Here is a 13543-nt window from a genome sequence, read left to right as displayed (position 1 = left end):
TCAGGAGATCGAGACCATCCTGGCTAAAACGGTGAAGCCCCATCTCTACTAAAAATACACAAAATTAGCTGGGTGTGGTAGAACGCGCCTGTAGTCCCAGCTACTTAGGAGGCTGAGGCAGGAGAATCACTTGAACCCGGGAGGCAGAGGTTGCAGTGAGCCGAGATCATGCCACTGTACTCCAGCCTGGGCAACAGAGTGAGACTCTGTCTCAAAAAAAAAAAAAAAAAAACAAAAGTATCATGACCCAGTAAAGGTTAAGGACCATAGAAAATGGCAAGAGCAGCCCGGCACGGTGGCTCATGCCTGTAATCCCAGCACTTTGGGAGGCCAAGGTGGGCAGATCACTTGGGGTCAGGAGTTTGAGACCAGTCTGGCCAACATGGTGAAACCCCGTCCCTACTAAAAATACAAAAATTAGCCAGGCGTGGGGCGCATGCCTGTAGTCTCAGCTTCTCGGGAGGCTGAGGCAGGAGAATCCCTTAAACCCGGGAGGCGGAGGTTGCAGTGAGCCAAGATCGTGCCACTACATTCCAGCCTGGGTGACAGAGAAAGACTCCATCTCAAGAAAAAAAATGAGAAAGAAAACAGGAAGAAGAAAATATGAGTTCATTCCTTCTTATTTTACATCAAATGAAGCCAAACTAATTCGAATTTGCTGGGTCCCACATATAATAGTAGTTAATATGATGACATTTTCAGGATATCCTCTCCTGTCCTTGAAAATATACTTGCTTAAATGGCTGATTTTGTTAATAATTTTAAAACTTAAAAAAAAACTTTGGATTTTGTTTTAAAAAATATGTTCTAATGATCGTTGACTCTGATGGGAATTATATATTGGAAACACCCTTGAAGCTGTAAGACTCTCAGCTTGAAAGATGTTCTTAATGATACTACTTAAATCAGTAAAGCCACTATGCAGCTGCAGTTGCTCTCTATTTATGTACTTTCAGCAGGAACAGGTGTGCATGAGAGCGATAAAGTGAGGAATCCTAAATTCCCCTGATTAATGATGTTACAGAATTCTTTATGCAAATCACACTCTACTGCACTGTAGGAACCTAAAATTTCAAGGTCTTAGATTTGTCTTTAAAACAAATACCTAGAAATCAGAAATATTGCAGCCTCACTAGATTATCTGAACCTTTTTGGTAGCCATTGATAAGATTAAATCAAGTTCTCTGGACTATGTTTAAAAGCAGCTTTCTGCAAGAACAGAATAGTTCTTGACTATTCTTGGGACTGTCAGTACCATCTGCTTATCTTACTAGCTTATACGTATTTTGAGATTAACAGACAAGTTACACTGCTTCCAGGCAGGACAGCAGCATTCACAACTCCAGCGGACACCATTCATACTGTGTACCAAGGGGTTGTCATCCACATAGAAAAGATATGAATGACATCCCCAGGAATTGTATAATGCCTAGTTTTGTTACCAGGACACTCTGTGTGGCAGTTTCAAGCCAAAAACTCTTCTGGTTATTGCTGTATCTTTCTAAATAATAGTTGACAAAAGTGGCTGAGAAAACCTCTATTTAGACTGGATCACCAAATGGGACCAAATTTGGGACAAAATGGGACAAAATGATTGCATTTTGTTTGTTCTTTTTAATATTTTTTTCCTAGCACCCTGAGAAAGAGGATTATGAGAGAGATGAACAGAACTTTAAACTCTTGTCCAAAGAATACCAGGGCATTTAATTTATTTTTTATTTTTTATAGATACTATGTTGCCCAGGCTAATCTCAAATTTCTGGGCTCAAGGGATCCTCCTGTCTCAGCCTCCCAAAGTGCTCAGATTACAGGCATGAGCTACTGCACCTGGTCCCTCTGTGCATTTCAACTGAAATATTTATTTCTTCTTTTTCACCCAAACTTAAAGTAGCCTGGCAGAATGAGTGCCTGAAAGCATCTCATAAGATGACATGAGCAGAGCTAATGCAGTTGCTGATGCGCACATTTTCACTGTACTTAGGGCTATTCCACATTCTCTAAGACGACACACAAACAGTTGCTAATTCTAGCCATAGTGTGATATCCCTAGCATGAGCTTAGGGCAAAACCTTCTCCAACCAGATCCTAAATGCACATGGATTTCCAAAGCTGGCCAAGGCCTAGAGTGTTGTTGATTTGGAAATTGACCGTTGGCTGTCCCCCAGAGTTTCTCTTCTTATGTAGGGATAAATGTCCCAATTGTTAGCTAAACATATAGTTGCCCAGAATACACAACGTATTTGTCAGCTTCTCTTATATGGAATTGTGGATATGTGACTAACTTCTAGACAATGGGATGTCAGAGGGATTGTCACATGGCAGCTTCTGTCATGTACAGAAGATGATGTACAGCCTTTGCCCATTTCATTTTTGTCTCTTCCTCCATCTTCCTGCCTGGAACACAGATGTGATGGCCAGAGTTGCAGCCACTAGACTAGACCATGAAGACAGAGGCCAGGCCCTGGAATGAAGAGCAGGAATGAAGAGCAGTAAAGAGCCTGGGTCCCTGAGGAGCTCATGGAGCAGCATTGCCACCCTACCTCCAGCAGTCATTTATGTGAGAGAGCAATCAACTCGTATCATGGAGAATTTCGTGTTATTTTTAAGTCTTTACTCATAACTGACCCTAAAATCTGAATGAATGCAAGTGGGATCCAAGAATTAGTACAGTTTGGGGTTCTTTGTTTTTTGTTTGTTTGTTTGTTTGTTTTCTCAGTGCTATAGGCAATTCTGATACACAAGTAGTTTTATTTATTTATTTATTTTGGGACAGAGTTTCACTCTTGTCGCCCAGGCTGGAGCATAATGGCGCGATCTCGGTTCACTGCAACCTTTGCCTCCTGGGTTCAAGCACTTCTCCTGCCTCAGCCTCCCAAGCAGCTGGGATTACAGGCATGTGCCACCACACCCAGCTATTTTTTCTATTTTTAGTAGAGACGGGGTTTCACCATGTTGGCCAGGCTGTTCTCGAACTCCTGACCTCAGGTGATCCACCCGCCTCGGCCTCCCAAAGTGCTGGGATTACAGGCATGAGCCACCAGGCTTGGCCACACAGGTAGTGTTAAGAATCTAGTCTCATTAAACAAAATTTGTTTTTTAAAAACATGTTTTTGCCAGTCCGATGTGTTTTTCAACTTGATGTTTAATTACTCAGAAACTTTTATATGTTTCACGTATAACTGTTGTGGGCAGGCGGGGATGCCCACTCAGAACCTGAGAATAGGGCTGTAAATAAACATTTGGTAGGAAATAGTCTCACAGGCCTACTTGAACCTCAGCTTGACTATTACTTAATTAGAAATAAAAAACATTCCTGAAGAAAATATGTATTAACAGAAGGAGAAGTGATCAACAATAGCACAAGGGAAAAGAAGAAAACTTGGAAAAGCAGCATCTCTCAGCACTGACTAAAAGTACTAAATCTGGGGTGCATGAACTTTCTGCTCACTAGATCAGAGATCTCCAAAATGGGGTGCCTCTACCCAAAAGAGCATGAAAAATGTTCCACAGAGGTGCAGGCAGAAGATACTAGAACTACCATTGCTACTTATTTTTGCCTACAAATAAGAACTTAATCTTGATTAATATTTTGTGTGCTGATGTTCACTGTTGCCCTCAACAGGCTGCATCTCGGACAGCTATGAGGTGTCCTGAGCAAAGCAGGCAACATCCAAAATGCAGAGGCTGACAGTGGTATCCTCCCACTTTCATTTGCTTTCAGCGTATCGAGAAATATTGTAGATTCTATGTAATGGGGTAAGTGGATAGTCAGACTAAATTATTTAATTTAACTAAACTAACCGTCACAAAAAATTCCTTGAAGGGAGGCCCTCTTAAAAAATTTACTTATGAATGGATAAAGAAAATGGGGTACACATACACAACGGAATATTGTTCAGCCGTAAAAAAGAATAAACCCTGTTATTCGTGGCAACATGGATGGCACTGGAAGATGTTATGCTGAGTGAAATAAGCCAAGAACAGAAAGCTAAATACCACATGTTCTCACTCATATGGGGAAGCTAAAAAAAGCAGATCTCATAGAAGTGAAAAAAGTGTAACAGAGGATACCAGAGGCTGGGAAGGGTAAGGGGAAAGGAGGGAGAGGGAGAGATCTGTTAAAGGATACAAAATTACACCTAGATTGGAGGAATAAGTTCCAGTGTTCTATAGCGCTGTAGGATGATATAGTTCACAATAATATGTTATATAGTTTCAAATAGCTGGAAGGAGAATATTGAATTTTCTAGACTCAGAGAAATGATAAATGTTTGAACTGATGAATATGCTAATTAGCCTGATCTGAACAGTATACAGTGTATGTATCAAAACATCGCCATAAGCCCCATGAATATGTATAGCTATTATTTGTTAATTAAAAAATAAAATTATAAAAAAAAGGATTCCTTCAAAGAAAGCACAATTGAAGATAAAACAAAGCAAGCAAAGGTGAGCAACGAGAAAATGGCAGAGCTGGCAGTTCTGGTGTCAGCTTTTAGTCAGCTGCATTACAAGGTAGAATGAGTTAGTCAAATCTCGCAAGAAGTTGGCCAAAAAAATGGAAATTATCAAGAAGATTATCAGAAATTTTGATTGATGGCTGGGTGTGGTGGCTCAAGCCTGTAATCCCAGCACTTTGGGAGGCTGAAGCAGGTGGATCACCTGAGATCAGGAGTTCAAGACCAGCCTGACCAACATGGTGAAACCCCGTCTCTACTAAAAATACAAAAATTAACTGGCATGGTGGCACGCGTCTGTAATCCCAGCTACTCGGGAGGCTGAGGCAGGAGAATCACTTGAACCCAGGAGGCAGAAGTTACAGTGAGCTGAGATCGCGCCACTGCCCTCCAGCCTGGGCAACAAGAGAAAAACTCCGTCTCAAAAATAATAATAATAAATAAATTTTTTAAAAAAGAAGTATTTATGTACCTGCCATAAATAGTGAAGTTTGCCCTAAAAGTATACTGTCTGATATTAGCTAATAATAATATGAAACCATCACATATTAGTAAGGTGTTTTAATATATTATTTAATCAATATCTAATCATTTATAAATTTCTTTTTTTGTGTTGTATAATGTACATGTATATCAATATAATAGGAAAAGTATATGATTTGTAAGTCAATAAGCATTCTGCATATTAGATATATATACTAAAATTTTCTGTGGTGTGCTACCCAGATCCTCTTTCAGGAATGAAAGATTGATTAATTCTCCCAGCTTCCAGAAGTGCTGCCAGAAGATGGCCTTCTTTAGGGACTGCCTTGCTCAAGGTCACACCTTCTTCCAAAGGTAATTTGCTCCGTGCAGGAGTCCCCTTACCCCAGCTCTGCAGGGCTGACATAGTCTAGAGCTCCTGGTGGGTCACATTGATTGGAATGAGGTCTTCCTCCTGGTGGGTCACGTTGATTGGAATGAGGTCTTCCTCCTGGTGGGTCACATTGATTGGAATGGGGTCTTCCTCCTGGTGGGTCACATTGATTGGAATGGGGTCTTCCTCCTGGTGGGTCACGTTGATTGGAATGAAGTCTTCCTCCTGGTGGGTCACGTTGATTGGAATGAGGTCTTCCTCCTGGTGGGTCACATTGATTGGAATGGGGTCTTCCTTCATCCTGCAATGCTCCTCAACTTCTTCCTCTGCTCATTCCTGCTTCTCTCTCCTCTCTTTCAGTGGTGTTAATTCTGAGATCTCTCCCTAAACATTTTGGGGGTTTTTTGTTTATTTGTTTATTTATTTATAATTTCAACTTTGATTTTAGATTGGGGGTACACATGCAGGTTTGTTACATGGGAATATTGTGTGATGCCAAGGTTTGGGTTATAACTGATAATTTTGCACATGAATCTCAATCTCAGAGTCTGCTTCCCAGGAAACCTAATCTACAACAGTGAAGGTGCATGATTAAAAATGCCTGGCAGGCCGGACGTGGTGGCTCATGCCTGTAATCCCAACACTTTGGGAGGCCAAGGCGGGTGGATCAACTGAGGTCAGGAGTTTGAGACCAGCCTGGCAAACATGGCAAAACCCTGTCTCTACTGAAAATACAAAATATTAGCTAGGCATGGTGGTGTGCATCTGTAATGCCAACTACTTGGGAGGCTGAGGCAGGAGAATTGCTTGAACCAGGGAGGTGGAGGTTGCCATGAAACAAGACCGTGCTGCTGCCCTCTATCCTGGGCCGCCGAATGAGACTCCATCTCAAAAAAAATTTTTAAAAAATGCTTAGCAATCGTCAGCTTACAAGCCATCAACTCTTCAGTATTTGTTTAATAGACTTCTTTTGATCTCACCTGCCATCAGTTTTTATAAATATTCTATGTGTGCTAGAATTTTCATTCTCTATTTCATGAATATGGAATTCTACTATTAGATCAAGCTTGTTAATTATGTTACTCTAGTTTTCTATACAGCCTTGCCTATGTTTTATCTGTAATCTTACCTTCTTCTGATGAGCAGGGTCAATTACCCATGCCAGGATGGTTACAAAGAGCCAGAAGTGACTGGGGGGCAGTCATAGCTTAAGAGATTCTTACTCTATCTCTGGTGGAAGTATTTCCCCTCTAGGAACCAGGACTTCTAGATACAGAGTGTTAGTTGCTCTTGCGGGAAATAAAATTCCCCAAGGGGGCCACTTCTACTTCCACTATTTGGTGTCTATAACCCTGTATTCTATCTATTGGTAACATAGCACCCTATGTGATTATTGACTTAGAGTATGAACTATATCCTGGAGAGTGATACCCCATTTCATGGGGCATCATTTCGAAACTGGCACCTCAACAGTACCTGCAAAGATATATCCCATTGCTCTAATAGGAAGGCTAGCGGCTTCTATGTAGTACAATATGTGATTGGACTAGAGGATCCCATAGCCGTCCATCCACTTCTATACCTCTTTTGTCCTTTTGTTCCAAAGTATGTCCTTTTCCCTGATGCAATATTATGTGAGGTCTTGTACCGCTGATTCAGATTCTAAGTCCTTGGAGAATGGTGCTGAAACCCTGTAGTCAGAAAAGAAAAACCGATATCTGGAATATACATCAATTCCAGTCAAGATGGATCACTGATCCTCCCAGAGTAGAAGAGTTCTGATGTAGCCGACTTACCGCCAAGTGGTTGATTGGTATCCTTGAGTACCAGCCCCCGGGGTGCAGCATTTACTAGTCTCTGGCTAGTAAACTGTACATTCAGCAACTAGATCAGCCTTGGTGAGTGGGAGCCCCTTCTGTTGGGTTCATGCACGGCCTCTATCCCTACAACCATGCCTACTCTGTTCATGGGCCAGTCATGCCAGTGCTAAGGTGGGCAGTGATCGTGACTAGCTGATGTCAGCTAGCCTGGCCGCTCTGTCTACTTGGTTGCTTAATTCATCTTCTGTAGTAGGTGTTCTCTGGAGGTCATTAATATGTGATACACTGCTTTTCACGTTTCACACCCGCTCCCACAGGTCATCCATCTCTAAGTTCCCTAGTTCTCACTGTCCCCTGACTTCCAATATTCCTCCTTCTAGGACTTGACCAATCATCCAAGCTGTTTACCATTGCCCACATATCCTTACCTCAAGCTACTTCTCTGAGGCTTTGGATCTCTTCCTCAACCATCTGCCATAGCAGTTTCAATGGTTAACCTAGCAGCATATTAACAACGTCTCCTAGAGTGCCTAGGCGTTGAATCTTGTGTCTTGAAGAGTGTTTCCATGTGGATAAACTCTACCTACCAAAGTTTATGTTCTGCCACTCACTTGATCTAGCAACCTCAGGTCTAGTCCCACACATGCTCTCCTGGCTTCTGCTGATAGGTGTTGGCTACGTCCTACAGCACCTTAAGGGTATGATCCCTTTTCTCCCCTAGTGATCTCAACACCTCCCTGGATGAGTTATTTCGTGACTTAACTCTAATTATTGTTCTAGGGGCATTTTCTGAGCTGGGCATGTGTTGTCTTATAGGACAGAAACCTCTTATCTTCAAGCAAGTGAGGAGCACTAGTGTTTAGCAGGGAAAGGTAGGTCACTTCTGCAGGCCCAGAGCATTTAGGGGAATCCCAGAATTTGAGATTTTCAGATTAATTGACCCGATGTCCCCATCCCAAGTCACAGGGTCCCACTTCTTCCTAATCAAAGCCCTAACCTTATCATGGTGGACTTACCATGAAAATTCAGCCTTTTGCAGAACTCCACTTTCCTTATAATTAAGTTCCGGGCCTGATACTCTGCTTTTTCTCCCCTGTGACTACAGGAGATGAGCTTCTTCATATGCTGCCAAGGAAGTCCTGTGATGTTCACAGTTCATCTTACATTGGTAATTAATCACCTTCACATCTTTTATTATATTTCTGCAGTGCAGCAATAGCCTCCAGCAACCACCATCTGACTCCATATAATCACAATTTCCGATAGGCCTCTCAAACGCCTGAGATATTGCTTTCATTACTTCCTAGCGATATCCCATCACAACTTCTGCATGGGTAAAAGTTTTAACTTTTGCAGCCACAGCACGCCAGGTGGTATCAGTACTCCACTTACTACGAGGGATGATGTCCTCATTGCCAGGTGGCTGGTTGATGATCCAGTTCCAAAATTCCATTTTAGCGGTTTGCCTCTTAGGACCTCTTCTGTTAAAATTGCCATAGAATGGGAAGGAGACCCGAAGCAGAGATTTCCATGCAGGTCTACTGGTGAATGCTCTTGGCAACAACAGCTGTAAGGGAGTGAAGGAAACAGGATTGAGCAGAAGGAGGGGTTGATACAGATGTAACAGGGGCTTCAGTGGACCCATGGGGAGGTCAGGGGCTTGGATAGTCCTTCAGAGATCCTAAATTAAGGCAAGGGGGATGGACCTTTGTACCCCAACCTTGACTTGCTTTTGGCTGTGGGTTGCCCCTAGGGAGGAAGGCATAGCCTTGGACATACCATCAGCCAAGATCAGTATCCTGGGATCAATTCAGGTCCTTACGGCCAGTACTCGCAGCAGCTGGGGGAATCTGGTCAGCGCGGCACAGCATCAAAGAGCTCTGCCTTGTAGACCTTCACTATTGCTCTAATCACTCTCATTATACTTTCAGCTCCTGTTTTTGTAATTTGCTCAAGAAACCTGCAACTCCCAGCATCCCTCCTCACCTGGACACTCATCCCTGTGTGGCCGTGGACTCTTTTCATCGTATGGCATCTAATCTGATGTCTGATCTTTCTCAACTCTCCAAATCCTTCTCCTGAGTCCTCTCAAACTCAACATTTGCATTAGCATGTCCTCTAGTCTCAAATGTGTATTGAACACTTCTGTATCTCCTTGGGGTCTTCAAGAGGGTCTCTAATAAATGACTGCATCAGCCAGCTTTTGAATACATTGAAAAATAAAACAAAAAGTAACTATGGAGGCCAAAATAGCACCTTCACTAGAGATAGAGGACAGGCAGGAGGATGTGGTTTGATGTAGATTAACCCCATGGACTTGATAACACTGCCCTGGAGAATTAGACGGCACGCCCTGCATAGTCACAGCAGCAAGGGGCCACACGTATGTTCTACATTTTCTGAAGCCCTCAGTTATGTGGTTTTAAATGATTCCTTATGGCATGTTAGTTGAGGCCCTAACAAGTGAGGTATAATCAGGAAAAAGGGGGAGATAGAACTCTCAAGAACAGTTAATCGATAATTGAATGTAACGAGTGTCAAGTGCCAAATGAATGATGTAGAATGTTAATACTGGAATTCAGAGAAGAATGTAGTCACTAAAAAATTTATGCTCCTTAACCTTAAGGAGGCCGTGCTACCACATTTCTTTAGGCCATTCATTCCCCCATTCCTCTAGATGATTCTTTCATACCTCCTATTCTTCCAGATTCTGTCACCTCCTTCTCCATCCTCCTTCTCAGCTGATGTCCTTGCTTCTTTCACTGAGAAAATAGAAACAATCAGGAGAGCTTCCTCAAGTGCCCACCAACACATCTACCCACCTCCCTGCATCTGTGCTCACATATTCTGCCTTCCCTCTTGTTTCTGTAAATAAACTATCTGCCCATCTATTAAAAATCAGCTCCTCCGCTATATTCTAGATACCATCTCCCTTCACCTACTCAAATACCTGGTCCCAGCAATTCTCTCCCCTTTCTTCTGCTTCATCAACTTCCCTCTCTCTACAGCTTCTTTCTAATCAGTACATAAAGTTGTACTTTCTTCCATCTTAAATAAAATCTTGTTTAAAAATCCTTTTTCTATTAAAAAAATTTGATCCCATTTCCCCTTCCAGCTACCAGCTTGCTTCTTCTTCACAGCAAAACTTCTCTACTGATTTTTCTCATTGTTTCCTATCATTTCCTCTCATTCTTCCTTAAACCTACTCCACTCAGGTTTTGATCACTACCACTCTACCAATACTGCCTTTGTCAAGTCCACCAGTGACACTTTTTTTTTTATTATTTTTTAGACAGAGTCTTGCTTTGTCACCCAGGCTGGAGTGCAGTGGCGCAATCTTGGCTCACTGCAACCTCTGCCTCCTGAGTTCAAACAGTTCTCTGCCTCAGCCTCCCAAGTAGCTGGGATTACAGGCGCTCACCACCATGCCCAGCTAATTTTTAGTAAAGACTGGGTTTCACCATCTTGGCCGGGCTGATCTTGAACTCCTAACCACGTGATCCACCCGCCTCGGCCTCCCAAAGTGCTGGGATTACAGGCACTCACCACCATGCCCAGCTAATTTTTAGTAGAGGTGGGGTTTCACCATCTTGGCCAGGCTGATCTTGAACTCCTAATCTCGTGATCCACCTACCTCGGCCTCCCAAAGTGCTGGGATTACAGGAGTGAGCCACCGTGCCCGGCCAACCAGTGACACTTTTATTGCTGAATCCAGTGATCAATTCCTGGTTTTCATCTCACTTAGCTCATCGATCATTCCCTCTTCCTTACAAAGCTTGCTTTGCCTGATTCCAGGACTTCACCAGCCTCTTTATTTCTTCCACCTCATTGGTCTCCTGCTCAGCTTCCATTACTGGTTGTCTATCTCCCCCACCTCTAAATAGTGGAGAGCCCAGGGCCCAGGCCTTGAATCTCTTTTTTTTCATGCTCCATACCTGCTGTCTCAGTGATCTCATTTAGTTTTGTGGTTTTCAGCATCATCCGTACACAGAGAACTCCTAAATTCGTGCCTTCAGCCTAGACCTCTCCCTTGTTTGTCTATTTGACATTTATGTTAGGGTGTCTGGTGGATATCTAAGACTTAACATGTTCAAATTGAGCTCCTGATATTCTCCATCCCTCTTCCAGTCCTCCCCCAAAACAGACTTCTGTAAATCTGCCCCATTCTCCACAAGTGATAGCTCCATTCTGCCATTTGCTCAGGACATACACCTTAGTGTCATCCTCAGCTCTTCTCTTTATCTCACTCTCCACATCTAATCCATCAGTAAATCTCAGTGGCTCTACCAGCAAATATATTCAGAATACAACTATTTATCACTGCCTCCTCTGCTATCACTGGGTCCAACCTATTATTGCCTCTCCTCTGAGGCAATGGTGTCTTTACTGGACTCCCTGCTTCAGCCCTTGTTTTACTACAACCATATCAACACAACAGCCAGAATAGCTCTTGTATTCAAAGTACTCCGTGGTTTTCTATCTTATTTAGAGTAAAAACCAGCCTTTACAATGCTACAAGACCCTACATGATCTAATCCCATTACCTCCCTGACCTCACCTTCTGAATGTTTGGCTCATTCTCTGTCCCAGCCAACGTGGCTTCCTTGGTATTTTCTGAACATGCCAAGCAAACTCCCACCCCAGGGCCTTTGCACCTCCTATTCTGTCTACCTGAAACTCACTTCCCTCAGCTATTGCACAGATTTCTGCCTCACTTCTTTCCTTCTGCTTTGAAGTCACCTTGTTAGAAGGGCTTTCTCTGATGATTCCGTATCAACAGCAACCATTCCCTTCCCCAATATTCCCTGTCTCCTTGATCTTGCATTTTCTTCATAGCACAGTTACTGTCTGACAATACTTTCTATGCTTCCCCCTCTAAAATATCAACTCCTCACAAGCAGTCATTTTTGGTGTTTTGTTTGTTGTCGTGTCTGGAACCTAGACCAGTGCCTGGACATCGGAGATGCTCAATATATTTGTTGAAGAAGTAAAAATCTTAGTTTATACCTTGTCTTAGACTAGCCATTTTAAAAGATCCCACCTTGTGTTCTGCATGCTGGAGATTAGCCCAGGCTATGTTAGAACACTGAAGGAAGGCCTTAGAAAGATTGCTCATCCATCATCTGTCTCAAAACTACCTGGCACAGCTTAACGTAAGAAATGTAAAAGCCAAATTTCCATTGGTAACCTAACTTTCGCCTTGTCTACCCACCCCTAATTATAGAACAAATGATCCAAAAAAAGTTTGCTGATTTGTGACTTACATTAAAAAAAAAAATCTCGTAGTCCCAGCTACTCAGGAGGCTGAGGCAGGAGAATTGCTTGAACCCAGGAGGTGGAGGTTGCCATGAGCCAAGATCATGCCTCTGCACTCCAGCCTGGATTCTGCCTCGAAAAAAAAAAATTTAAAAGAATTAAAAATCAAATTACATTTCATTGTACAATTTACAAGTCCACTTTTTCGAGACAATAATATTACATAACAAAGAATATAAAACTCAAGAATATTTGTTATTAAAATGTATGAGTATTTGAAATATGAACTGTTACAGAAAACGTCTTGGCCATACCACTAAATTGTCAGTTACCCAACTGGTCCTCGGAAACATCTCATAATGTAGACTCTACGTTGGAAAATAAAACAAACTTAATGAAGTGCAATTGATAATCACTTCCAAGAACTCAAAGTATGGAGTGTGGGTTTTGTCTTGCTGTGTTCTGTTTTGTGTTTTTGCTGCACTGCCCACCAGATGGTGCTGTTGAGAAGTTTTCTTAAAAATTCTGAGTTCGGGGTCAACTATTAACTAAGTAGTAGAATATAATGTCTATGTTCAATAGCGGTTCTCTAATATTGTTTTTATTACTTTAGACAAAATGTTCTGTAGGCTCCTGGAACTTGTGCATGGGTGGGATGCGGGTCAGTTTCATAAATAATAGGCAATGTGAGTCGGTGGAAATTGGAGATAGAATTTCAGCTGCAGCAGCATTTGAAATTAGTAGATTTTCATGATCATTATGTACTTGGCTTCCCAGAGTTAAAATATTATGTAAGATGTACATAATTTTTTGTAGCTCTTGTTCAACCTACAAGAGTGAGCATAATAATACCATTTCAATTTTAAAAATCCAATTGCTTATTCTTACATGGTTCCTGAAAAGCTAGCTTTATTAATTCTTTAAAATATGGGCAAGAATTTTAAAAATAATAATTTAACAGTTGGATTTGTGGCTCTTTCTACACAGATATTTTGTCTATTAGTAAATGCAGGGATTTTTTTGAGTGTATGCTATATACTGTATATCACTGTAATAATAGTACGAGCCATTCATACAGTATAGCAATTAGTCTACCTGGCCATTTCCTAAGAGCCACTAATTTTAATGAGAAAATCAGTGAATATAGGTAGTCA

General features: G+C 42.0%; 1 long non-coding RNA gene across 1 annotated transcript in view; it reads right to left on the bottom strand.

Annotated features, from left to right (window-relative positions):
• The window catches only part of LOC109026399 (uncharacterized), a 28953-nt gene that overhangs the window by 2012 nt on the left and 13398 nt on the right, over positions 1–13543 (bottom strand). The window contains exons 2-6 of the long non-coding RNA XR_002005423.3: positions 12398–12518; positions 9826–9895; positions 9120–9333; positions 8150–8700; positions 6896–7004 (exon numbers count right to left, since the gene is read on the bottom strand). This is a non-coding gene — a long non-coding RNA (uncharacterized lncRNA). The remainder of the gene's footprint in view (positions 1–6895; positions 7005–8149; positions 8701–9119; positions 9334–9825; positions 9896–12397; positions 12519–13543) is intronic.

This window comes from Gorilla gorilla, chromosome 2 (assembly GCF_029281585.2).
Source record: "Gorilla gorilla gorilla isolate KB3781 chromosome 2, NHGRI_mGorGor1-v2.1_pri, whole genome shotgun sequence".
NCBI classification, from domain to species: domain Eukaryota; kingdom Metazoa; phylum Chordata; class Mammalia; order Primates; family Hominidae; genus Gorilla; species Gorilla gorilla.
Note: the sequence above shows the minus strand (reverse complement) of the source record. Positions and strands in the feature narration are given on the sequence as shown.